The sequence below is a fragment of the Vanellus vanellus genome (assembly GCF_965231255.1).
Source record: "Vanellus vanellus genome assembly, chromosome: 3".
Lineage (NCBI taxonomy): Eukaryota > Metazoa > Chordata > Aves > Charadriiformes > Charadriidae > Vanellus > Vanellus vanellus.
This window is the reverse complement of record NC_138907.1, coordinates 29852345-29877515: the sequence shown is the minus strand read 5'-3', so window position 1 is coordinate 29877515 and position 25171 is coordinate 29852345. Positions and strand designations below refer to the sequence as shown.

Sequence of the window (25171 nt, the reverse complement as noted above, 5' to 3'; positions counted from 1 at the left end):
CAAAAAGAACAAAGGAGAATATATTACATATATTACATTATAAGAATATTATAATATAAGAATTATAAGAATATATTACATTAGGAAGAACTTTTCCACTTTGAGGGTGGTGAGGCACTGGCACAAGTTGCCCAGAGAGGCTGTCGAGGCCCCATCCCTGGAGGTGTTCAAGGCCAGGCTGGATGTGGCCTTGGGCAACCTGGTCTAGTGGGAGGTGTCCCTGCCTACGGCAGGGGGGTTGGAACTCGATGATCTTCAAGGTCCTTTCCAACCTAAACCATTCTATGATTCTATATTGATGCAACATATCCAGTGGTACAGCAAGGCAAAAAGCAAATGGTTGTGCTGCAAAGAGGAAGGCAAGCCCCTGACTCCTGAAATGTTAAAAAAAAAAAAAAAAAAAAAAAAAAAGGCAGTCTGAAACGTATCTTTGCTCAGCAGATTATTTTATTTTATTTTATTTTATTTTATTTTATTTTATTTTATTTCATTCCCACCGCATATTTCCAGCTTTTTAAAATCAGAAAAGTTTACTGTGGGGAAACTATTAATGAAGCACAGCGGAACAGTGACAGGAGGGGTAAGCGCATATAAATTCAGGAATTGAAGGGGTACATTTACAAAGAAAAAAAGGTGCGTTCCCAGCATCTGTTAACTAAAATATGATAACTAGCTGGAGGTAAGAGTTTAAGGCTGTTCTCTGTGGTAACAGGCCCAGGTAGGGAAACTGAGAGAGCCCTGGAGTGGAAATTACTAGCTGATTAAATGCAATGCTCAATAATATGGCTGGTTTTAAATTGCTGCAAATAAGGTGCCTTTTTGTCCTAGCAAAGATGAAGCATTAAATGAGGTGTTTTGCAAATATTTAAATATATGCTGTTGTTAATATGTTATTGGCTGGTTAATATTTTGAATAAAATTAATCATTGTGAAAGCTTAAAAATTAACTCTTTGCAACTGATTGTTTAATCATAACTAAAGGCAGTGAAGGAAACCTGAAACATTCAGTGTTTTCAGTGGTAAAACTGAGGAGGGTATCTTCTGAAATTCTCTAATTTTTCTGATGTAAGAACAGAGGCAGGGAATTTATTTTAAGGAATTGCTTTTGGAAAAATATCTCTGCTAGTCAGTAATTTCTTTATATTCACAGAATACTCAAAAGAGGGGAAAACTTTGGGAAGAAAAAAAAAATTGCAACTCACTGCTGAAGGTGTTAATAGGACGCTAATGAACCACAGCCTTTCCAACGCGTTGCTGGCAACATTACCACCCATCTGTGCCGAGCGGGATGTGCAAGCAGAAGTCAGGGCTGAAAACCCTCCACCTGTTTTCGGAAAGTGAGTGCACGCACACTGAAGTTACTCAGCGTATTTGTTCCGTCTTCGGCAGTCCGGGTGATGTTGTTACTACTACTTTTCTGCTGTCTCATATCTCCCACCGCCATGTGCCAGCTGATAGGGGAGCCGTGACATACCACACCCCCGTGGCTGGGAAGGGGGTCACATGGACTGGTCTCATCCAGAGCACTTTAAAGAAACTGATAAGCTCTATCTCCTTTAACTTGGCCTTTGGAAGACACTTGTGGAAATTTCTGCAAAGGAGGTGACATCAGTTGTTGTCACAGCTGCTGTGTAAGTCTGCAAGACTGCGTCTGTTAGTATCTGGCGGGGGTGCGTATGTGTGCGCGAGCAGATATTGTTAATAGATTGCATTTAAATCAAAAACAGTTCATATGAAGCTGGCGAGGAGGTTTGATCGCTCAGAATGGGTGTATTATCATCAAGACTTGAGGCAATGATGGAGCACCTCAACTTAATAAAGCAGAAAGATCACCAGCTTTGGAGGGCCAATGTTACATTTGAAACAAACCTTCTCCCGGGGGAATTCCAAGTGTTAGCATGTGGGACATACTCCAGCTGCTAGCTGCTTGGACTTAAAATAAACCAGGCAAAAGCCCCTATTCAGGCTCTACCAACAGAGGCAAGCTGCTGTTGCAAACCTTTCATCTCCCTTGTTCTTCCCATTGGGTTGGAAAGACAACAAATATTTTTGAAAGAGAGTTTAAACCTTAGTATTTCGTACAGCTTTCCTTGCGCTTCTCTGAAGTGATGTGTTTCTCAACACAGTTATATATTTAGCAAAGAATCTGGTTTGTACAGGTTGAAACACTGTCCCAGGAAGGCTGGAATTAAAAAAGGGTCAGAAGGAATATTTCTACCTTGTGTGACAATGACATTGCTACCAATACTACTGCTTTCCTAATCTAGATACTTTTGAAATCACAGCATGACTTCATTAACAGAGGACTATTCTCCTTATTAAGTTGAACTGGGGAGACCCTTTTTCTTAAAGAGAAACACATGTGACTTTAGGGTGGTTTGCTTTTTGGCCTTTTTTTTTTTCCCCCTTAACATATTGAAGAGGAAATAATTTAATGTGTCTGTGGAAGGCACCATAGCAGAATTTCAGGAAAAAAGACAGCTGGGAGATGCATGGTTGTTTGACAACTAGAATATGATTAACTTCGAGGAGGTCTGAGAATAGACTACAGTACTGTTTGCTTTGTCTTGTGGTTTGAGATTGACTTCAGGTTTTTGGTTGGTTTGGGTTTCTTTTTTAATTTTATTTTAATAACTCTCTGACTATAATTTATTTCTAAGGTACTGAGATGCTTGGGAGGGGTGGGAAACAAGCAACTTAATGCAATCTATGCAAATAATGTCTAATTTTTTTTTTTAAACATTACCCTATATGAAACTTCATTCATCAAGACTACTCAGTTTTTCTGTGATAAAACCTGTTGAGCAACGTAGTGCACAACATTTAGGAATTTAACTCTCTTATTACTGTCAAAGCCCAGATATCAAGCTATACTAGTCAGCTTGAAAAGTGTTCAAGGGACTGACACAACTTACCTTCCTGCTTCTTCTCTTCTTCCTTTAGACACAGACAGACAAATTCTTGTTCAAACCAACATGCTTATCCAGAATATATTTATAAGGGTGAACTCTGCCAGGCGATGGTTAATCACATACAGTGCTAGGGATATCTTTTGAAGGTATCCTGAACACTGTGACAGAAGTATTTGTCACTCAAACTATTTATAATTCTAAGAGTTTGGAGGGCAGACGTGTTTGGGTTTTTTTTTGTATGAAATGGAAGCTCTTCCTTTGCACAAAAGAAATGGGCTATGTCTGTATGGATATGTCGGGCAGGTCTGGAGTGTGTGAGTTTTGGGAAATGCCATGTTTGTACCCTGGACATGCTGCTGCTCACCCGCTTAGCCTTTCTGTCTCACAGATGACTTTGTAGCTCCGTGGCAGTCAGCCCGTTGCCTGCTGGATCTCTCATTTCTGTGGGCTGTTGGAAGAGGTCAGTGCAGGGTAACTCAAAAAATGTGAAGCTGTTGCCCATGTAGCACCCCCATTAGAAAATTTGTAAGGGCTTCCAAATTGTATAAAACCATGAGCCTCAGCTCTAATGTTAATCACTTTTTTTTTTTTTTGGGGGGGGGGGGGAGGGAGTAGTGAGGGGATGGCATGCAAAACTATACTCAGCCCAGTCAACCTTTGAGAAGTAAGACCGATAACCATCACAGTTTTTTCTTATTTTCCTAACCACCTCAAGCAATTAGTTTTGAGGACTTTTTGTCAAAGTTTACATGCAGGTCACCCTTCCCTCCTATTCCTCATTATGTATCTTGAATTATTCTTAACTCTGTTTCTGGGAATCGCGGGCAACGTATAGACATAACGCCTTCAGCAGGCACGCAAGGAATGTTATGAGGGTAGCAAGCTTCCCGTTTCCCTGGTCACTCAGAAGATTTATGCGCCAGTATAATAAGAATGAATGATGAGCTGTTGTGCATTGACAGAGACCTTATGGGTCTGCCTATGCACAAGAGGTTTTGGAAGTTGATAACCTTTGTGCTTCAGGTTTTGTTTTGAATAGATAGAAGAGGAGAAAACAGTTATTGGTAGATTTAAAACTGGACAGGCAAACCTGAGGGGTATTAGCCAAGCTCTGGCAGTAAAACTGAAAATCTGAGCTATTTATACAGTTGGAAACAGAGCTGGGGTATTTTCATTATTTTGGCACACAGTATCGTCTTTTAAAGAGTCAGGAGATGCTCCTGCCTAGAATTTCAGTCTCTTCTATTTTTTAAGTCTCTGAGACGATGTGATGTGTCGCAGCCTTGGTCTGAGCACTGGCCAAGTATAAATGGAGAGGCAGATTTTGAACTCTGAAACTGAGAAGACTCTAGGTCACTTTAAACTTGCCTGGAGACAAGGCATGTTAAAGTATTTTTTTGCCGTTCAAGGGCAAGATAAAATGTCCATAGACAGAACCACTATTACTACAATATAAGTTATTCACTTCAACACCTTTCCCATATCATATCAAGTTAATGACCATTTTGTGTGTCTGGTATACATCCAGAACCCCTGTTGTAAAGTCAAGGTTGCGTGAGATATCCCAGTTTGCATTAGTAAATGCTATAGCACACTATATTATTTTGACAAGTATCATAAAGCTACATAAACAGAAACCATACTTTTAAGATCATTTTTTTTTTCTAAAGGATACGAAGTAAAGATTAAACACTGAACTTTGATTTTAAAATATATTATGCCCCACAACCCACCCTCCATATCCTAAATACTAAATTCTTGGGAACCTAAAAGATAAGAGCCTGAAATGTTTTGCTTTTATACACCTAAAAGGTAGCCTTTTTTAACAGAAGCCTAAGTATTATGGCTGCTGGAATCACATTAATTCCAGAAGAAATCTCTGCCTTCTCTGGTATTTATCATTTCATAATATCCACTTTCTTAAATTTTGGTTGTCTCAAATGTTCCAGCAGATCCACATTATAAGCTCTAAAGGCTGACTTAAAGTTTCACTGTGCGTTTTTTGCAGATAGAGAACTCAAGCCAGGACTTAAGGGCTTAGGGTCCTGTTCAGAAGTTACGCATGTGCAAAACCATTTTTTCTGAACTGTGTGGGAAAGAACTGGGTGCCTTTATGCATGTGCCTGGAAGATCGTTGGAAATCACTGTGATCTGTTTTTCAAAAACAAGAGCCGTAAAATAACCCCTCCTAGAACGACACAAAGCCTGCGCATTTTCTCTTTGAAAGGCATTAACTTTTTATGCGTACCTACGATATGGGGCTTGGAATGGCATTTGGAAACGCTCCTTAACAATAGTCTGATCGCTGTCCTGGTATCTGTGCTGGCTGTAGGGGAGACAGACTGTTATTTACCCCTGCGTTGTTGTATAGCAACCCGTGGAAGTTAGAGGACTAACTGTGTACGTTGCTTAGCATTGGGAGCCAGGCGGGATAGCAGCAGGGGCGGGGAGAGCCTTACCTACGACGTGCAAAGTTACGGACAACGGTGCTGTCGAGCCAGGGGTCTGTTGGAGAGAGGAGGCAGAAGGACAAGCCAGAACAGCCCCGTTCTCCCGCCTGGGCAAACCAGGGGAGAAGGAAGAGGAGAAAACTGCTCTCTCGGGAGCTCCATCTTTCCTAGGTGTGGGCCTGTGCTTAAATGATTTCATTCAGCCCTGAACATGTAATGGAAAATCTTGCACGATTACAACTTAATACACCGTCGTCTGTATTTATGGCTGAGTTGGCTTGCGTTAACAGTACCTTTAGAGATACACTGCTTGCAAAACACGTACCACTAGCCAAAGCATGCCTTTTATCAAGATGGGTTAGGAATATCCAGTGCTTCCCTACAGGCGTGTCGCTACCTGTAGCTGAATTTAATAATACTGGATTATTGTAGTGTGGTTTATACTGGCTTTTTTCTTCATTCTTTTGAATCTATTTATTTACTTCATTTTCCTACCATCAAGGAAAAAAGCCAACTGTGAATACTTGCAAAAGCAGGGTCAGACGCTGAGACTGGATTGAAAGAAGATATTTAGGTTCTTAGGGTGATGCTCAGAAGAGCTTGTGGGCTCAGCTATGCTGCACAGCCAAGTACACTGTAGAGATCCCTGAGCTAATGCCATGATCGGAAGCTCTGTTAGTGCTGTTGTGTTCTCCCTGGGCTAATTAACAGAGGTGCCTCTCAGCATACCTAATTAGCTCCATTCCCGCAGCATCCTCAGGGGCAGGGCTAATTACTGTGCATGCTTTGCTATACAGACACAGCTACATTGCCTCTGGGATGTAAGCTAGCCTCCGTGCATGGCATTGCTATGTACCATGTAGACAAGCCAGTTTCCTCAAAGCTACCTCAGGATCTCTGACAGCCTTTTGCTGTGCAGACTTGCCCGGTGCGTTAATGAGACCCCAAAAGCTTATGCAGGGAGAAGGATAGCAACTCGGGATGTGGGGCAGAGGGTAACATTTTGGGAGACAGATGTTTTAGGGTGAGTCCCAGATTCATTTGCATTTACTTTACCTCTGCATCTACTTGTTACCTTTGGATTAAAGACAGTATTAAAAATAAGCACCAGCTATAGTGAGGGAAAAAATAGGCCTGTATTGAGGTGTACGAAGTCTGAAGCTGCCACCTTGCAGCTTGCCGGATTTTGCTTTTAGGTTCTCGGCTAAAATTATAGCTACTAAAAGGTAGTCATGAACTAAGGAACCTGAAGCATTTTTAAAACATATTTCCCCATTGCTGTGGTCAAATAATAATGGTAACGAAGTATCCTTTATGGTTTTACAGACCCTGCTCTCTCCGATCTTTAAGTGCTTTGCAAGCATGAGTAAGCACAGCTTCACGTGAGCCCCCTGATGAGGTAATACAACGATTCCCATAGTACAAGTAGCAAATCTGAGATGCAAAGACCAGCCAAAAGTAACGTGTGTTTACGAGAAAGAACGTGTCGTCTTTGGTTTAACTTATTCTTGCGCCGTGCTCCTCAGAATTTTCTTGTACTGACATTTTTCTTATCAGTAGTATTTTAACTCCCTGATATCAGGTGATTACAGATTCAGTTCAGCTGAGCTGACCTGAAAATGTTGCATTGCACTATACCAGAGCTGCAGAAAGGTGGTTTATTATTCACAAAGGGGCTGTACACTGCAGGGAGCTGATAAACAAAAGATCCACTGTTCCTGTCTTCTGCTTACAGTATCAGTAGCAACAGGCTGCACTGATACCTTCCCTGATAGTTCAGCCTTGCACAGAAAAACAGGGCCATTTGTGGTTGCAAATTCCCGCCTCTGCATGGAGTCCTCACAGGGCCTCAGCATCTCCTGTGAGCTCAGTGGGAAACTCTTCCTGACAGGTGGAAAAATCTGTCAGAGACAGCCTAATACTCATCTTAATCTTGCTTCGCTTTATCCTCATCGTTCTAACAACCCCAAAGATATATAACATACAGCTATCCAATTTTCTCTCCTTCCCACAAGGAAAGCCTGTGGCTACACCTGCGTCGTATCTGAACTGATCTTGGGAGTGGTCTGAAGCCTGTAGTGCTCGTTGTGTCTTTGCTGTGCAGAGTTCAGATTGCCCAAGTTCCACCTCCTCCAGCAAATGACTGTGGTGCCCATTTTTGAAAGACTTTTTCTTTACTGGGAGGACAGACTGAATACATGGAAGTGACCTGGTTGGGGAAGTGGCTGCTGAAGTCCTGCAGCCATGTATGCCCTTCAGTGCTTTGACACACACAGATCAGCCCAGAATGAATACCAGCAGGTAAAAAATCTAGACAATCTTTAAGTATGCCCTTAAGTTCAACCTCAAGGATGAGCATATTACCTAAAACAGAGCAGAGGTAGCCTCTGCATCTCTCAGTTCCAACATGGAGAAGTACTGTGAGCGGCACTGGGCCTTTGCAGCATTTCTCTAGCGATGCAGGTGGGAGAGGGGTCATTTGCAGCCACATCACCCTGTGGCTGGTTCCACATCCACCTGCCAAAAGCAGCAGCCTACCAAACCCTGCTGTGGTGTGAAAGGGGTCCACCTTCCCGACCTTACTGCTTTCATCCATTGTAGTTGGGCACAGCAGGTGATCTTTCAAACAAGAGGTGAGCAAGACCTAGCAAGAGCTCTTTACAATACCCTTTTCATAGAAATGACTTCTGGTTTTAACAGATGATCGTGTGTGCAGTTAGAAAGCAGGATTGTCTACATGTATGGATCCCCCTTCACTGAAATACCAGAAACATTCTTGCTTGAACTATATGCAGAAGAAATCTGGGATTTAAAAAAAGGCCTCATGAGCAAAGAGCAATGAGAGACAATGAGATGTGTGTCTCGGCAAGACTTCCACAGAGAAGCCTCAACATGTGTGCAAGGTGAAAAAGAATAACAGGATGACTTCAGCGTTGGCTTGTGATGGACAAGGGAGGGCCCTTTTCATCACAGTCTGGCAGAGAAATGTATAGCTTCAGAAGAGGGAGGAAGTACAGATCCTTACTTCAGAAATATAAATCCTTTTTTAATAAGTGACTGAAACTGTAGGAGTTCCTAAAGAAAGTCAGCTTCCCTGATCCTCATATCTTTAACTCTTTCCCTGCCTGATGGAATGCTGCTATTGCTTTCACTTTCCTGCGTTGCTCAATCTCCTGTGCGTTTTGGGGAGAGGGCTAGTGAGCAGTGTTACCTTACACAAAGAGGTCTCCAAAAGGTCGAAAATCAACACCAAGACCTGCACCAGAAATAGCTGGAAGCCAGGGCAGCTCCAGAGTTCCCAGTGGCCGCATGATCCCGGTCTGAAACATCAGCAGGTTACGGCTACTGCTTTTAAAGGAAAAGGCACTGCATTCTTACTGAATGCGTTTCATTTCGGTTTTTTTACTTGAGGCTTAGGTTCCAGTAGCAGATTCATCTTGCCTATCTTGATCAATGCATCTAGTGGCTTAAGCCCTGTTTATAGTCAGTGAGGCTAAATAAGTATGTCCAGAGGGCAATTCATCCCACCTGTGTTAATTTGGGGAGGTGGGGGTGGTGATGGTGGAATTAAGTGCCCCTGGGAAGAGCCTGCCTACCTCCAGCTTGACCACACAGGGAGCCCAGGCAACTTTCCGGGGCTGGTTTTTGTCCACGGCAAAAATCTGAGTAATGCAGTACTGCTTATGTTTTTGATTTGGCCGTAGCAAGGAAGTACTGGAAATTATATGAAAGAAACTGTTACCTTGCTGTTCTCAGGCTGAAGCCCTAAACCTTAACCAGGTGTCACAAAAGCGTAAGTAAAGGGTCTGCACCTTTATATAGGAGATGCAGATAAGAAAAACACTAATAATTTAAAATGACTATACTTGAACAATAGCTAGCAGGATCTGAACACAAGACATGAAGTCAGTATTTGCATGCTGGTTTTGGTCTGTTGCTGTTGAAGTTGTGATAGGTTTAGAAGCTATAATAATTTACAGAGAATACGATACCCTTGAAAATGATTTTGCAGCACAGATAAAACATAATGAATCACCTAGTGCCATACTGCAAAATTTTCCACTCCCCTCCTTATGTTCTCTTCCGATATCTGCAATCCACCAGTTTAAACAAAACCAAAGGGGTTTTGATTTACTTTGTGCAACAAAAGTCAAGGCTAATTTTCATAGAAATATTTAATTTTAGTATTGAGATAAAAGTGACCAACCCAGATTCTGATAGACAATTTTATCGCAGCAGTCTAACGTATAATAACTCTTGTTGCAACGACACTCGCCCTGAATAAAAAGCAGGTATGCTAGCAGAGATGAGAGATTTCCCAGCCTAATGCATCCCAGATGATTCCAGCCTGGGCATATTGCATATCTGTGCAATCTGAGTGAGGCTGGCAACTGTGTCTTGCTCTCTGCTGCTAGGTCTCTGCTGCTCTTTGTTGGAGCCAGCAGCCAGGCGAGGTGCTCAGCACCCGGCAAGGCGGAATCTGCTGGGCTCCAGGGACAGTGCAGAATTCCGCTGAGAAGAAGACTCATGAGAGCAACTTGATTCTGTGCTTCTCCATAAGTGGATTGCTTTGATGATTTTAGCAAAACTGTCCTTAGCACGTGTGCATGGGAGGGCAGACAGTTGCTTTTTCAGTGACCTTACAGCCAAATCTAGAGCAGTGATTTCTCTCTCCCTTCCCGGTTTTCAAACTTCTGGAGCCTCACTGAGGGAAAAAATAAATACTTAAAGAAATCTGACGTTTAGGTGAAGGAGCAAACTTAAATAGGAAGCAAGTTAGCAAAAGTTTCTTGCTGAAACTTGAAACTATGCTGAAACATTAGGTCTAATGTCCCAGAGCTGTTTTCCTGCTGTTGTCTTCATGACCTGATTTATAAATTTACATGTGCTTAACAGGTATAACCCTGGCATGGGACGTATATTTTGGTTCAGGCTGCAAATCCTTCCTGTGCCCTCTCCCTGCTTCTCCTCCTCCCCATGGCAGCAGAAAAAATAGGACATGTTTGTAAGGGTGCTGTTTTCTACCTTGGCCCCTCATGCTGGCTGGATGACTCATAAGCCAAACATTGATAATATCAGCTGGCAGTTATTTAAACCTGAGGTTTCAGGTTAAGGAGTAACAATGAATGCGAATCTAGCTGGTGAGGGACTGTTTGTAATGCACGCGTGTGTGTTTAAGCTAGAAAATTTATAAGAATTGTTAGCACAAAGCCCGATAACACAAAATTATAAGATGCTACGTAGGGAGTCCATTCTAGGGTGTCTGTGTGTTTTGACGATGTGGAGGTGTACCTGCTTCTCAGGAACTCTGCAAAAAACTGCAACTTGTCCCTGGGCTCAACAGAGAGGACACCTATAGTTATCCTCGGAAACACTGTTAATAACAGAGGATTGCTGGTGAATTGTGACTGCCTCGTGAAAGAGGAAGGTATTGTGTGGTACTTTAAAAAGATGTTAGTGCTGCATAAGTACCAGTAATTAGTTAAGTTGTACCTGGGAATGTTCCCAATACCTGGGACATGGTCACCTCTGTCAGTGACCCATTAGAGCATTCCCTGGAGATAGGGCATCCCAGAGACCATCCCAATAGGCAGGTTGCACACAATCACCTACTTCCACAGGCTAAGAGAGGTTGCTAATATAGACACAGGCCATTTGCAGGACAGTTGGCCACAGTTCTCAGCAATTTCTCATTCTTTCAACACAGTAATATCAACTATGACGCTGTCAGAAATGCTTCAATTTAGAAAATGTCTTGCTTATTCTGTTAGGGGAAAAATAGCCACTTACTTACTTCTCCCCGCGTAGATACTTTTGGGTTTTTTTGGCCGTGAACGGACAGGTGGCTTGACATTTTGTGGGGCCTCATCCTTTTCCATAGTTTCTCTCCTGTACTGCTGAAAGAACTGCGTTGCTGCTGCTGATTTACCTCGTTGTGGTGTTGCTGGTAATAACTGATACAGACTCCTGGGTGAGAAAGCTCTCGCTGAGCCCTAGGCTGAAGCGGTGAAACACCAGTGAATACACAAAGTAAGCCAGCAACAGTCAGGAACAGTCTTAATTCTTGTCTTTTCCTATAGTGGTGACAGGGAATGGAAGGAGCCTCTGGGATACACCCTCACTCTTCCTCTTCTTACCTTTAAGGCAAAGTCTCTTTCTGTCTCCAACAGTTGTCCAACCCCCACCTCCTCCTCGCCCCTAGGAGTTTAGATAGGCATATTTTTTTCCAGGGAAACCTGAGAGAATATAGCCTAGGTTATATTAATATAGGTACCAAGACCACTTACTTTAAATATTGAAATACTTTGACATTTACTTTCTGGTGTGTGTAGAAAAATCAATCCATAATATTTATGTTAATAATGCTACAGAGGACAAGAAAAAAAGCAGAGACTTCATATGAAGTGAGATTCTGCTTAGACAGGTTGGTAGGCGTGTTAACGATAGATGGATGACTGCATTTATGTCATCCTCTTATTTTGACTCACTTTTGTTTGACTGCGGGCAAGAGGGGATCAGGATTTTTATTTTTTTTTTTTAGTTTTGGAAATTCTAGTCAGAAATGTGGGATGACATTGAGAAGAACAGCTGGGTCTTCTACCTGTAGACCTCCTGGGTTTGTGATTTGTTGGCCTATATCACTTGACAGAACTTATTTCATTGTGTTAGTTATATTGCACCGAGTTGTATATTCATTCAGGAAGAGAGAGACTTTGATCACATCAACATGTATTACCTTTAGGCTTAGTCTTTACTGGGAATATTAAATTAAACTACTTAAAATCCTGGAAACGTTTGTGAACAAGGCATATAAACACGTTAAAACATCCTAGAACAATTTACAAATAGTTTAATTAGTGTTTAGAGTAGCTTTCCTTTAGCACATTTAATAGCCAATTCAGCATTTGAAACCAAGCTAGTTAAGTGCCAGACTGGACACAGAAATTTATTTCAATCACCTAATTTCCCATTATGTGTTCACAGTTCATCAGAGGCCTCATGAAAGATTCATTATTCCCAGGAATAGGGAATTCTTAGAAAAAGCTGCAGATGAATATTGGAAACTGTAGAACAAAATTTAAACTTCAGCAGGTCTTGTTTATACGAATCCTGTTCAGCTGATTCAATTACAAACCGTTTGTTCCTGTTGTGTAAGCATGACCCAAATGAGATATGAAAGTGGAGTTATTTTTCTGAAACCCCATCCCACTGTACCTCACAGCTGTGTCTTTTTATCTTCCAGTGTGGTTTTGGACAACCATAAATAGAAACCATACAGACCTCCCTCTCTACAGACTTTGCGAGGTTACAACTAGCAACTAAAGTGGTGCAGAATCTTGTACGTAGCTCAGTCTCCTGAGCTCCTCCATGTTACCTCCTTTATATTATGTATTCCCAGCGTTTTCAGGTGTTTTTCCAGAAACTACTAGTGCTACCTTGCAGAAAAAAAAGCCACAACACTTGAAAGCAGACGAAGTCTCTCATGAAAGTTCACAGCTCCTTCTTTGAAAACAAGATACTTTGGCTGTTTTTAAAACGTGTGAGGAAAGCCCCTTTCCAAGAACTTCATGACGCTTTGCAGTCCTCAGTCCGCATAATGGTAGATAGAAGGGGGAAACGCTTTAATGACCTGGAGGTCATCAAAGTTACTTATCCAAGTAAAGATCAGTTGGCTGAGTTCTGTTACATGGAATAAGTGATAAGAATAAGGTGTTCCACCCAGGTGCTGTGAACAAGTTAGATTATGCCTTCTTCCCCCTGCAGCATCAAATAGTTATGCTGTAACTGCCGCTTCCTCTTCCGAAGGGTTTTGTTCTGCTTTCGTGCACTGTGCAATTGATACGGCGTTCTCTCTCAGTGGTGGGAAGGGAATTTTTTGTGTAACCCGTGTTTACTACATAGGAGTTGAGGTTGTCTACAAGGTTAGTTTCAGCCTGTTGTGTGAGACAGTGGCAGCAGCATAAAGTATCCGTAGTGTATTCATACTGGATTGTCAGGATGCTGTGCAAATGTGCCCAGATAAGAAAAGGATTTTGCCAACCTGGGAGACAGATTTCCCCAAGATTCACTAGAACAGTGAATGCTGCCAAAAACACAAGAAAGAGTGAAGTTTTAATAACAGAATACAAGATTACTATTGTAAAAAGATAGTAATAGTTTTCTATTCGTGTACAGCCTCGCACACAAATACGGGAAAAGAGGAAGAGAAGCCAAGATACAGTGAGAGAGTTTGGTGGTTATGTCTGGCTTGATGGATACTACGTGTTCTTGTAAGCCTAATCTTTAAACCAAAGTAAACTGCAGACATTCAGATAAACAACTGATGATATCTAAAGTTTCATTAATCTTGTTCATTAATCTCTTTTTCTGTGCCTGTATTGCCCCTACCTTTGCATGCTCTTCCAAAAGATGTCTACTATCTCCTTTTCAAGAGCTCCTTCTAACGTAAATGCCCTTAAGGAATGAGTCAGTAAAATATTTACCAAAACACCCCTAAATACTATTTCATGGTCTGTAAATACGATTGCTCAATGTCCATGCAATGTTACTGATGGTAACTTGCTTTATTTCATTATTTCAACCCTTTTTCTTGGCCTTTTATTGCAATTCCTTGGGAATCAGATTATAAAACCTTTCTAGTGAGCTCCTCATGAGAGTTCCCTGCGCAATCAGTAATGAATAGTGATGATATCTGAAGCAAAGCTTTCAAATTCTGTAGTGTTTTCTAATCATATTTAATACTAAATTTTTCAGGTTGTTTTTTTTTTTCCTGCAAGTAAGACACTCACTTCTTGCATTTATTGCTGCATGTCAGGGGTCACACGGAGCTTGGATCTGTTCAGTAGTAAATAATATTTTCACAAGGACTGCTCTTTTTCATTATTCCAGTTCTCGGACAAGAAGAGTTTTTCTGTGTGGCTTTGAGCCTTTTAAGTAATTTTTATTTTCTTCCTTGAAGGCCACTCCTGGAAAGCTTTCTGTTTGTTCTGCTGCCCTGGCTAGTGGGGATGCTAAAGGAGGGGTGCAGCTGTTCATATGTTTCGTTTTTAATAAAGCTAAATCCCCTAAAGACTGCTGCTTCTCTGACAAACTGACGTGTTACATAAGCAGTAGACTTTCCCCAGAAATGGTTACGACTTCCAAGTTAATGGTCGGGCTGTTTTGATGATGCGGGACCAGATTCCTGGCAGACTCTGGACAGGCTCTCGCTGGCCCCAGTGGGACCAGCTCCTTTTTCTGCTGAGGTCAGGGGGGGTGGTGGTGGTGAGGAGAAGGGAAGGGCTTGGGATCGAGGAGAAAACAGGAAGAGTCGAATAGCCCATGACAGACCTGAACTTGGCCCAGTAACAGAAACGTTAACCAGAAGACTCTCCTAAACACGCTGCCAATGTTGTTTACATGGGTGGAAGCTCAGGTGCAGGCACAGTGTCCATTTTCTACAAGGGGGTAGCAGACATTTCCCCGTAATAGTTAAACCAGAAAAGAAAGGGAAGTGTAGCTTGCCCAAATAAATGCTAAAAGAACTGTGCAAGTGAGGAGTCAGGTGAGTAAGGACGGCCTGGATGAAAAACAGACCACTTATGGATCGGGACATATGTGTCGGGACAGCAGTAAAGCAGAATGTTACATAGAATAGTGAATGCTGCCAAAAACACAAGAAAGAATGAAGTTTTAATAACAGAATACAACTGCATTGTGTTTAGCAGGTGCCTGCTATAGTGTTTATCCTACCACCTGCAAGATTCGCCACCAACGTAAAACCTGAGAAGAGATGAAAGTATGGTTGCCAGTAAGTGCTCTTTTTAGGAAAATAATACTGATTTATTTACCTCTGTTTAATGTAGTGTCTAAAATGTATTGGGTGTCTTGCAAGGAGGTCTGAGACAAAATAATAAATCCATCCTTTGAGCCCAAGAGATTAAAATCCTGTTGCTTCTGAACTTTTCTTGCTCCTCAGTGTGCATTTTACACCACTGAATATTTGGGTTTGACAAATTCTATTCATGTCAGTGGGATGACTTCTGTTGACTTGAGTAAGGTTTCTATAGGAATGCACCTCGTCATATTCTCTCACAACTTTTAATGTTAGCTTTTAGGGTCAGCTTCAGTAGAACTGCTTGGCAAATGACAGGAATCAAGGCCTTATCCGCTGATTTTTAAATATTCGGGTAACAACAGTGAATTTTGACCATTGTTTCTATCCTCTCTTATCAGCTACAGTAACACTGAGTGACTACTGTACAATCCATCTGCAAGTGTGCTGTAGTTTGCTCCTAAAGGCTCTTCTAGACTGTGAAATGATTTATTAAGATATGATCTATATCAGAGAGATTACAGATCAGAAGTAGTCTGATTAAAATATTTGGCAGGCCATGTTTGCTTGAAGATATGTTAAGAGACTAAAAGAATGATCTAGAAAAAAAGAAGCTACTGTAATGAGTAAAATATTTTTCTGAAGTGTTTCTAAGAACTTTTTCTAAATTATCCATTTCATCTCTTCAAAGATTTAAGGAATTACATAAACTCCTAGATATTTTCCCTTACAGCAAATCCTACAGTATTGCCAAATGAATTCCAAATAAATCCTTCCTGGTTTTCTATATTTCATTCTGTATCAAGGTGATAGATAGCATGCAATGATCCAGATCGTGGCTTTTCAACCCGACAGTCTGCTCTCTGGCTAGCTTACCTCCAAGAGACATACTGGCGTGAAATGAAAACGGTATCATAGATGCTAAATATTGGTCTTAAAAAAATTATGATAGTTGCTAATAAATTATTCTGTATCATTTTTCAGGTCTCACAAACCTACCTAAATTTAGGTGGCATGAAGGACACCTAAATTTATAAGGCGCTCTGAGTTATCTCAAGGTATTTACACAAGTGCAGCTAAATTTGCGTTGCCTAGATTCAATGCAACAAACCTTGGAGTGCGTGGTCACAATTTAAGACTTCTGCAGTTCATCAAGAAGCCAAGGATTTGGCCATGTGTCCTCAGGTGACTGATTAGGTAATATTTTTACACCTCTACAGCAAAATAATAGGTTTGTATAGAGAACTATGTAAATATTAGGTATTATAGTTATTAATTATGTTTTCCTGACTGAGGTAATCTGTTAAATTCACTGTTGAACACATTTAACAGGCATTCCTGACTTGTGGGGTCCCCTCTTCCACAGTGTCTGAGGCCCTCACATTTCTTTAAAAGATCCTATCAAGCAGGAACATGCTACTGTCCTCATTTAACGGGAAGAATTGAGACTTGATGCTGTGCCGAGACTTAACTCTTCACCCCACACGAGCGAGAGTGCGTGCTGGCCCTGGTGCGGCACTATGCCGTGCGTGCTGTATGGTGCCAGGCTGTGCTTTGGGCTGCAGGATGGGTGCCTGGAGCTGTCCTGCGGTCCCTGCGCTGTGCCCCACCATGCAGCATGGCTGGGGGGTAGATAAACTGCTCATGGTCACGTGGGGGGCAATGGGTTTTCTAGTACTTGTGGGGAAGTTTTGGCCCATACCTCTTCTCTTCCAAGGTGCTGGCTGCATGGAATGAACCCAGAATTAATCTGGGCATCCACCACGCCTAGGGGAGAGTCTGCCACGTCATGCAAGACTTACAAAATTGGGTTTTGTTCAGGCTTGTAGCAAGGTTGGGACAGTGCAGGGCTCTGTGGGCTGCCTACCCCCGTGGGCTGAGAGGGGCAGGGGGGTCTGCTGGCCAGTGTGCCTCCTCCCCCGGCTGACTGACACTCCTGACAGTGCCACTCTCCTGCCCTCACCTTGCCCTGGGCTGGTTTCCTCCGGAAGGCAGCACTGGGCCATCCGCAGCCATGGCGCCTACCTTCAAACACGAGGCCTTTCTCCTACATCTCAACAGACCTTGGTTTAATTTGGGTGGCGAGTGTTTACAGATTATACCCTCTACTTAATAATGCTTCTGTGGCAGATGTTTTGTCCAGCTATCATCAAGATGTAAATGTTTTCACCCGAAGATCCTTGGATACATACTAATATGGTACACTTTCTCATGTGTTTGCTAATTGCTATTTATTTATCCGAGAAACTCGATGAATTCATAACATATATTTTTTTCCACTCTACTTCTGTTACAGGGCAATGTTTAATCAACTACTTGAAACAGCTGTTTCATTCTCTTTACCATAATAAATTGCCAAACTGAAAGAAATGGAACTAAGCTCCTTTGGCTTAAATTCGCCAAGCTTTTGTTTTGAGGTTGAACAGTGAATCTTAGAAAGCTTGTTTTTCATTTGTCCTGAAACCTTGCTCCTCCTGCCTCCCCCTTTTCATGCCAATAAAAGGTAACCAGAGACAGCTGGGGGCTCTCTTTCTACCTCCCTTGAATGGGAGCGTCTTCTGAAAGCCTCTTTCATGTACCTGCAAAGACCCCTCTCTGCTAACCTCCGCGGCCGAGGTTCTCAAAGGTTGAATAGGTTTTCATTGCCGGCATTTCTGGTCTGAAGCAGACTGAGAGAAATGAGTGTTAAGTAAACGCGGTGGCAGCCCTGCCAGCGTCAGCATTCCATCCCCCAGCATCGCTCCGGACCAGGACACCGCCGGCACAGGCTTCTGCACATCCAGCTGTCGGGGGGTTGTTTTACTTGTTAGCAGTTGAAAAGAAGAGGGATGCGAGGCAAAGCAAAGAGTGGCGAGTCTAGTTTTTATGAGGCTGTTTATTCTTTCTATAATAAGTGTGTGGTGCCTTATTGATGTTGAATGGGAATTTAATACAGTGATAAAGTAAAACTGTAAACTTACCAAGTCTGTGTTCAGCTGCCTTTGTTCTGTACCTCTAAGCATCTGCAGAAAACGTGTTCAACGGCACTCAAACGCTTCTGTGAAATAATATATGATCTTATTCAGCACCTTCTGCAGGGAACTGATCACCCTGCTGCAGCTGATTGAAGTCAATAGAAAATGAAGGTGTCTTGTCTGTCTTTCCATACCAGGGCTTTCACATGTGAAGTCAGTGTTTGCAGGTTTTTAAGTGAAAACAGAGTTTTATTTTCTGTTTTCTACCATAAGCATTTTACAAATATTCTGTTGTGGTTTAAAGATCAAGATTTAGGAAACACAGGTGCTTGATAATACAGGGGTTTGGATTTGCTGTTTTTATTAGGGCAAATCCCAAACACCCTAATGCCCAGCTTACAGTGGAAGTTTACACATGGAAGGATTGTGCATTCATAACGTGCTAATAACAATGTCAGAGTACTGTCTGTTGCAGCAGGCAAAGGAACCTGAGCTGCCTGAATTAGGGCTTTGTTTCCACAAACACCTAGGCATTGCGTAGACAGGAAAGTTTCCCCCTTCTAGCAGAATAACCCTATGCCTTGCCACATGTAGGCACTCTTATGCCAGATCAAGACCTTCCCAAGTGAAGACGGTTTTATTCAGGGATGAGAATGTGCTCTCAAGAAGTTATCTTGCTGTAAACGTAGCGTGGGTTATGCAGATCCTTCCATGTTTCTTTCTTCCAGTTGCTGCTCTGTGAGCTGGAGAGGTTACTCCTGTCCCACCTGCTTGTTCAATATCTTGCTGGGTGATACCATTCTCATAGCTCTGCCATGTAGCTGACTTGGATGACACTCCCCGTCCTGTTTCACTCCCACTGAGCTGGTGGCTGTAGCTGCATTGAGGGCATCTTGAGACATGTCAGCATTATCTATTTAAGGTACCAAACTTAGATGTACTAATGATGGCCGGAGTAGTGCTGTTGTGTTGCTAGTATTGACTTCTCAGCCTAATATATGTGCTGTTAGGAAGAAAATGGTAGGTAAAAAGGCTTGTGGCTGGGTCATCAGTGCAGAGGTAACCGTAGAAATGGGAGCTGGGAAGAGTTACTAACATACCGCGTATATTGTTCTGCAGCAGTCCTGTGCCACCCACAACCTGTGGCAGATGTGATGGCAGACACTGCAGAAATGTCCTGTGGTGGAGATGGGCGGGAGGGCCGGCTGAGCCCAGAGCCGTCAGGTGAGCTGCAAACAGCCTCACCGAACCCGACCCAGCGCATCTCCATCGTGCTCTGCAGCGCCACTGCTTCTGGGACCCGGCGTGCAGCTGCATGCCAGTGACTTCTGGATGCTCAGAAACATGAACTAGACTAACTCGCCCTAATGATTTTCAACCGTGAGTTTCCACAGTATCTGAAGTCATGTTTACAAAAATGTGCGCATAGAGCTGGTAGTCTTCAGCTGTTGATCCCAGAGGAAAATTCATGTGTTGACTCAAGAGTGACTACTGATGAAGAGTCCTTCAACTTCTTGGAAACTGGATGTAAAACATCTTCAGAAAGGCGTGTTTTTTCTGTATGCTCAGAACCGGGGCCATTGTACCTTAGATTTAAGGTAACGAGAGTCGGGAGTTTTTGAAAATGAAGACCCTTTTCCCCTCTTTCCCCTCCTTTATTGTTGCAAGCACTTGTTACCGTGTCATTAGGATTTTTTCTTTACTCCTAATTGATGGTGCTGTGTTATTTGAATAGTAATTATTTTCAGTTTTGTACGTAGCTGTTTGTCAGTTTATTGAAATGAACTGCCATCCGCGGGCCCTGATCAAAGCAAAGAGCGTGAAATCCCACGTGTTGCACTTTTGAGCGCATCAACAATGAAGCTAACCTTTCACCCTTGACTTTCTTTTAACCCTAGTTTTGAAAGACAGTAGCAAACAATTTAGCTAACTTCTTAAGTGAAAGAATATTCAAAGCAGCTCGATTGTAATGCAGTGTCCTTTTCAAGTGAATGGGAGATCTCAGAGTAATGCATACAAATACAGAGGCCGGGTAAGTTCATTACTTTGGAGTTTCTGGTGTGGCAAGAGCAGGGAAATGGTTAAAAGGTTGGCTTTAAAGTGGTCACAATTAGGCTTCAAAGTTAACACCCCACCCCACTGAGATGAATGGGAGCAGTTGACATTTCTTAGTGCTATTGTTTCAGTCTGGCTTGCTATAGCTTCTAAAATAAGACAACAGTACATCTGTTTACATTCTGCTTCCGCAAACCCAGATGGGCTAGAAACTTCATTGTTTTTTAAGTGGAAGCTTAGATTCTGGAGAATACAGCAATATCCACGGGGTATCTGTAGGAAGAAGAGCTGAAAGCCGCGTTAATCACAGACATCTCCCCCTTCCCTGTAAACTTCTATTGTCCCAGGACAAATCTGTAAACCACTGGGGTGAAAAATAAAGTCATGTATATTTGAAGTGCTTTTTACTTACTACATGACATGCACACAATAACTTCTCAACAAGTCCCTAGCGTGCAAATTTTCATGAACGGATATGGGGTTTTGAACTTTTTCTCGTTTAGTAAGTAGCGTGTGCTGTAAAAGAAGGTGAATGTCCTGCTTTTACTGAACATGGTGGCTTCTCTTAACCTCTCCAAACAGAAAAGCTTCTCCTGCCTCTAGAGAAGCCAGAGTTTCACCCAGGAGTGTTTGAGACCAGGCGTTGTTACTTTCTGTATCCACAGGAGTAGAACCCTGTAATTTACCTCCGAGAGCGATAGAAGAAGAAATAAGATTCTTGAGAGCTATGACTTGCATTTTTCTGATACTTTAATAGGGCAGCTACATTAACTGCAGTAAGTTCTTAGGAGCTGGAATGGATTAATAAGGGTGCAAGTAAGGCCAGAATTTGTAGCAGATGGTGTCTATTACCCCGTGCCTCAGTTCGTGTAGGGAGTACACAGTGTCCTCTCTGACTTTTGTTGAGGGGTCTGCACAGTGGCAAACTGCCCTCAGTAGCAGCCAGAACCCTATGAGAGCTGCTCTGATAAAGGCGGCCCATTAGATATGCTCAGGCTGTAGATTGAAACCAGCTGTGAATCTGTCGGAAAGATTTTCCTCATTGCGCTTTCATCAGGGTGGAAAGTTTGTCGCTCGTTCTGCCTATATATAAGTATTTTGGGCTTCCTTGCTCTGACTTTGCAAGTCCTAGAGTCTGCCAGTGATAAGGGCTCTCATGCGTACAGACTCCTTTTGTACGCTGGCACCCAGAGACCCTGTGCCTGCCTTTTGCCCGCGGACTGCGCAGCTTGTGCTTCGGAAGTGACATCGTGGGCTCTTCCAAATGATGTCTCCCAGATTTCAACCCCTGGTGAATCGTACGGTGAAGGCAAGCATGCCATCTGTGGTTTGGGCTCGTGAAGGCTTGTTTCCTGCCCGGCTTCAAGCAGCATTTTCACCCAAGTATAAAATAAAGCGGCCCTGAGCCTAGACAGGCCTCCAGGTTGTCCGAGACAACCGTGGGCGTTTCAAGAGCGTAAGCTGTCTCCTCTCTTGTCCTTCTCATGTTCCTGAGTTAAGTGCAGCAATCTGGTCTATATGAAGAAAATACCTGACAAAACCCAAGAGGAATATTTATTTTGAAAACTTTTCTGATGAGGTTGTTTTATCTATTTAAAAAAAAATGCTTTAAAAATAAAATAATGTTAAGTCATGCTGGAGATAAGTGATTCCAGTGTAACAGAACTCCCGCAATGGGCAGCAAGAACTACTCAATACAGCTATAGGAGGAAGGGCATATTATTTAATCGAACAGGGGCTTAGAGAACAGCACAAAGATGCATTTGTTATATTTGTTTCCCTAGTCCATTTCTGACTGTGGATCTCTATAGTATTGCTTAGATACGAGTTATGTTTCACACATCTTGTGGAAGAAAATAGCTATCTATTAGATCTTTCAAATATAGTCAAAATGACTTCTGGAAGGCTACAGTAGGTCAGCGGCAGAGCTTGGAAAAGAAATTGGGAGGCGTGTTGGCCAGTTCTATATATTTTAACTAGCAAACTGACCTGCTTCCTTGTATTACGATAGCATTATGATACCTACACTTTCAGAAGCCTAAGCTTTGCGTTCTCCCCTAACATGGAGAGTTTCCTGAATAGACGTGAAGAAAATATTACTATAGCTTTTCTGCCACTTGTGCCCTAATCTGCTTTTTGCCTCATATTCAAAGGTGATTTTGATAACAGAATTATCTTTTAGGGAATATGAAATACCAGTGATTCAAAGGGACAAATCCAGACAGGTCAGGAATCTGCCATCATGATGACATTATAATGCAACTTCTGAAAAATTAATGTGTTGTGAGAAAAAAAAAAAAAAAGACTTTTAGTTTTTTAACTTTGTGCTATTTTATTTTTCTTTCAGAAAAGGAAATGGAGCCTTCCATTTTGACACTATTTAGTTTTGAGTAAATTCTGCATTTCCCTTTTGTGCTTTATTTCTTCAGTCAATTTATAGTTTGTATGCTTACTGCTCCCAGTTTCCTTGCTGGTCTGAGCTTGCTTGCCAGTTGGTATTTGCCACTAAGCATCAGAACACTAGTATTCTTTGAGCAGCTTAGTACATTATGGCAGTCGTTATTCCATAGAAGAGGATGAGGGATGCAGACGGTTGCTCCTGAGCTCTCATGAGAAATGCAGCAGGGAAAGAGTCCAGCAAATTGAAAGAAAATTTTTCAATTCATGAATACTAAAAATTGGAATTTCTTCCCAAAATAACCCCAAAGTTTTATTTCTCATTGGAAATTCCTTAAAAAGCATGCAAAAATAATTTTATATTTACTTATTCATCCCACTTTAGGAAAAAAATGTTGAATACCAAAGTATTTTATAGGATTAAATTTTCATTTTTTTCCAGCTCTAACTATGATAATGATGTAAAGGATTTTTTTTTTCTCTCTCTCTCTTTCTTTCTCTCCTTCCTTTTTCAACCCTAGACAATGAAAATAATTTAATCTAAAAGCTTTTACATTGTGGTCTGTGGACCAGAGTTGGCTTGTAAAACTTTTTCTTTCAGTGGTTTTATTATTCAAGAACTGATGCTTCCTGTTACTTCTGGCCATGCGTTTTGATTTTGTGAACGAGTATGCTTAGACAAAAGAAGAAGAATACTAATCAAGTATGTACCTTTTGTACAGCTTTACGTTCCCTTTAAATTAAAAATTACATCAGAACCAAAGAGGTAATAACCCCTCAGAAAGATGGAGTCAGCTGAAAAGAAGGCAGAAATGGCAGCAGTCAATAAGAGAAATCTGGGACTTCTTCCTTACTGAATGCCTGACATGAAGAGGAAACAGCACAGGTAAAACGTAACACAGAGTATTGGCTCTGACTGCATTTATTTTAAACTTGATGGCATAGGAACTGTGTTTTGCGTTGCTTTTCAAGGACCAGAAAGCCAATGGGGTTCTTGTTCATGGTGGGGACTAACAAACTAAGTAGTGATCATTTACGATTTAATAGATAAGCGAGATCTACATGATCTTAGCTGCTGCATCATACCGAGTGGTTTTTTTGTTTCTGTATTGCTTGTTGTGGTTTTACTGCTCTAATGCTTATTTTTTGTGTAGTCTGAAGGTTGTTGTGTACGTGACTAGATTCACTCCCTACTGGGATATAGGCCAAGATTTTCAAAGTGATTGTTTATTTTGAGCGCCTCTATTTTTTAAGGGTCCAAAAGTGAGAAATTTTAGAGAAGGGTGGCTTTAAAGGAGTGTAGACCACGCGCCTTCTGAAATTTTGGTGTGTTTGGAGTGTGTCAATATGGCACAGAAAAATGAAAGGAGAAAAAGAAGGATGCAGTCAAAATCCTTATGTGCTCTTCATCATTTCAGTGTCTGATCTTTGGTTTGCTGAATTTAGGCGAGCAGATTTGGATACTGCTGTGCTGGAACCCAGAAGGTGTATCCTGCTGTGGTCCACGTTAAAGGAAGCAAAGCTGAGCAGTGTGACAGCACCCTGACTCTGCACATCTCTTCCATAACATCCTAATTGCTCTAGGGCTTTCTCTATGATTTAGATGTGGTCTTCCACTAAGATGGTGGTGAGAACAGTGCTGACTGTACTGTATGGGGAATAGAAGTAATAGCTACCGAATATATATGATAATACATAGATAACCTATGTATTCCATCTTTCCGTCCATTGTGTAGGTGAATCTAGGGGGTAGTATCTTGCAGGGGTAGCGAGAGGACAGGCTTTTTAAAAGGACAGCATGAGCATGGGTGCTGTCAGGATGGTTGGCTTAGAGTTAACTTTTCCCTCAAATTCTTTCTTCTTGCTAATACAGAGCAGTACTACTTGGGTTGCAGAAGAAAGTTAAATTCAACACCAGTATTTCTTTTAAATTAAAAAAAAAAAAAAAGTCCCGGAGGCATTTCTATAGGTTTTAGCTTTTTTAATACCTATTTTTAGGACTAGATGTCAGCTGACATAGTTTCTTTAAAAATGCACTTTGGAGTCAAGGAAAGAAAATAATGAAGTCTAAGCTGTGAAGTCTTAATTGTTAAAAGTGAAACAATAGCTTAAAAACAGGCTGCAAAGCCTGCTCTCACAGCTGGAGGAAGGCATACTTTATTAATAGTTGCAAGGAATGGGTGGATAGGGCCTGAAAGAGGCAGCAGGACATATAAAAAGAAGCCTTGTAACATGAAACCATTGCCAACCCCCCTTACCGAACGATTTAGGAAAGAGCCTGCATCGCTTAAGTATCAAGATAATACACGATGAAGGTGATATAACAGCTTCTGACCGGTGTACCTCACTGAAAGTTAAGGTGCTGCACTCCAGCTCTGCTGTGGTAGATAGTTTGGTGGGCTGGAGATGAGCCCACGTGGCTCACTAGTCAACAGCCTCTGTTTTCATGACTCGAAGTTAGTGGCTGGTAAGCCACAGATGATGGTTGTGGTGACTGGAGAGGGCACTGGCTGAGTAATCATCACACTTCAGTGTTTTATAATCTGATAAGTCCCCCAAACGTCCTCGCAACTGGTAGCCAAGCTGGTC

General features: G+C 41.9%; 1 long non-coding RNA gene across 1 annotated transcript in view; it reads left to right on the top strand.

Moving 5' to 3' along the window:
- The first annotated feature begins 1539 nt into the window (after window positions 1–1539).
- The window catches only part of LOC309670280, a 45283-nt gene continuing 21651 nt past the window's right edge, over window positions 1540–25171 (top strand). The window contains exon 1 of the long non-coding RNA XR_014268986.1: window positions 1540–1631. This is a non-coding gene — a long non-coding RNA (uncharacterized lncRNA). The remainder of the gene's footprint in view (window positions 1632–25171) is intronic.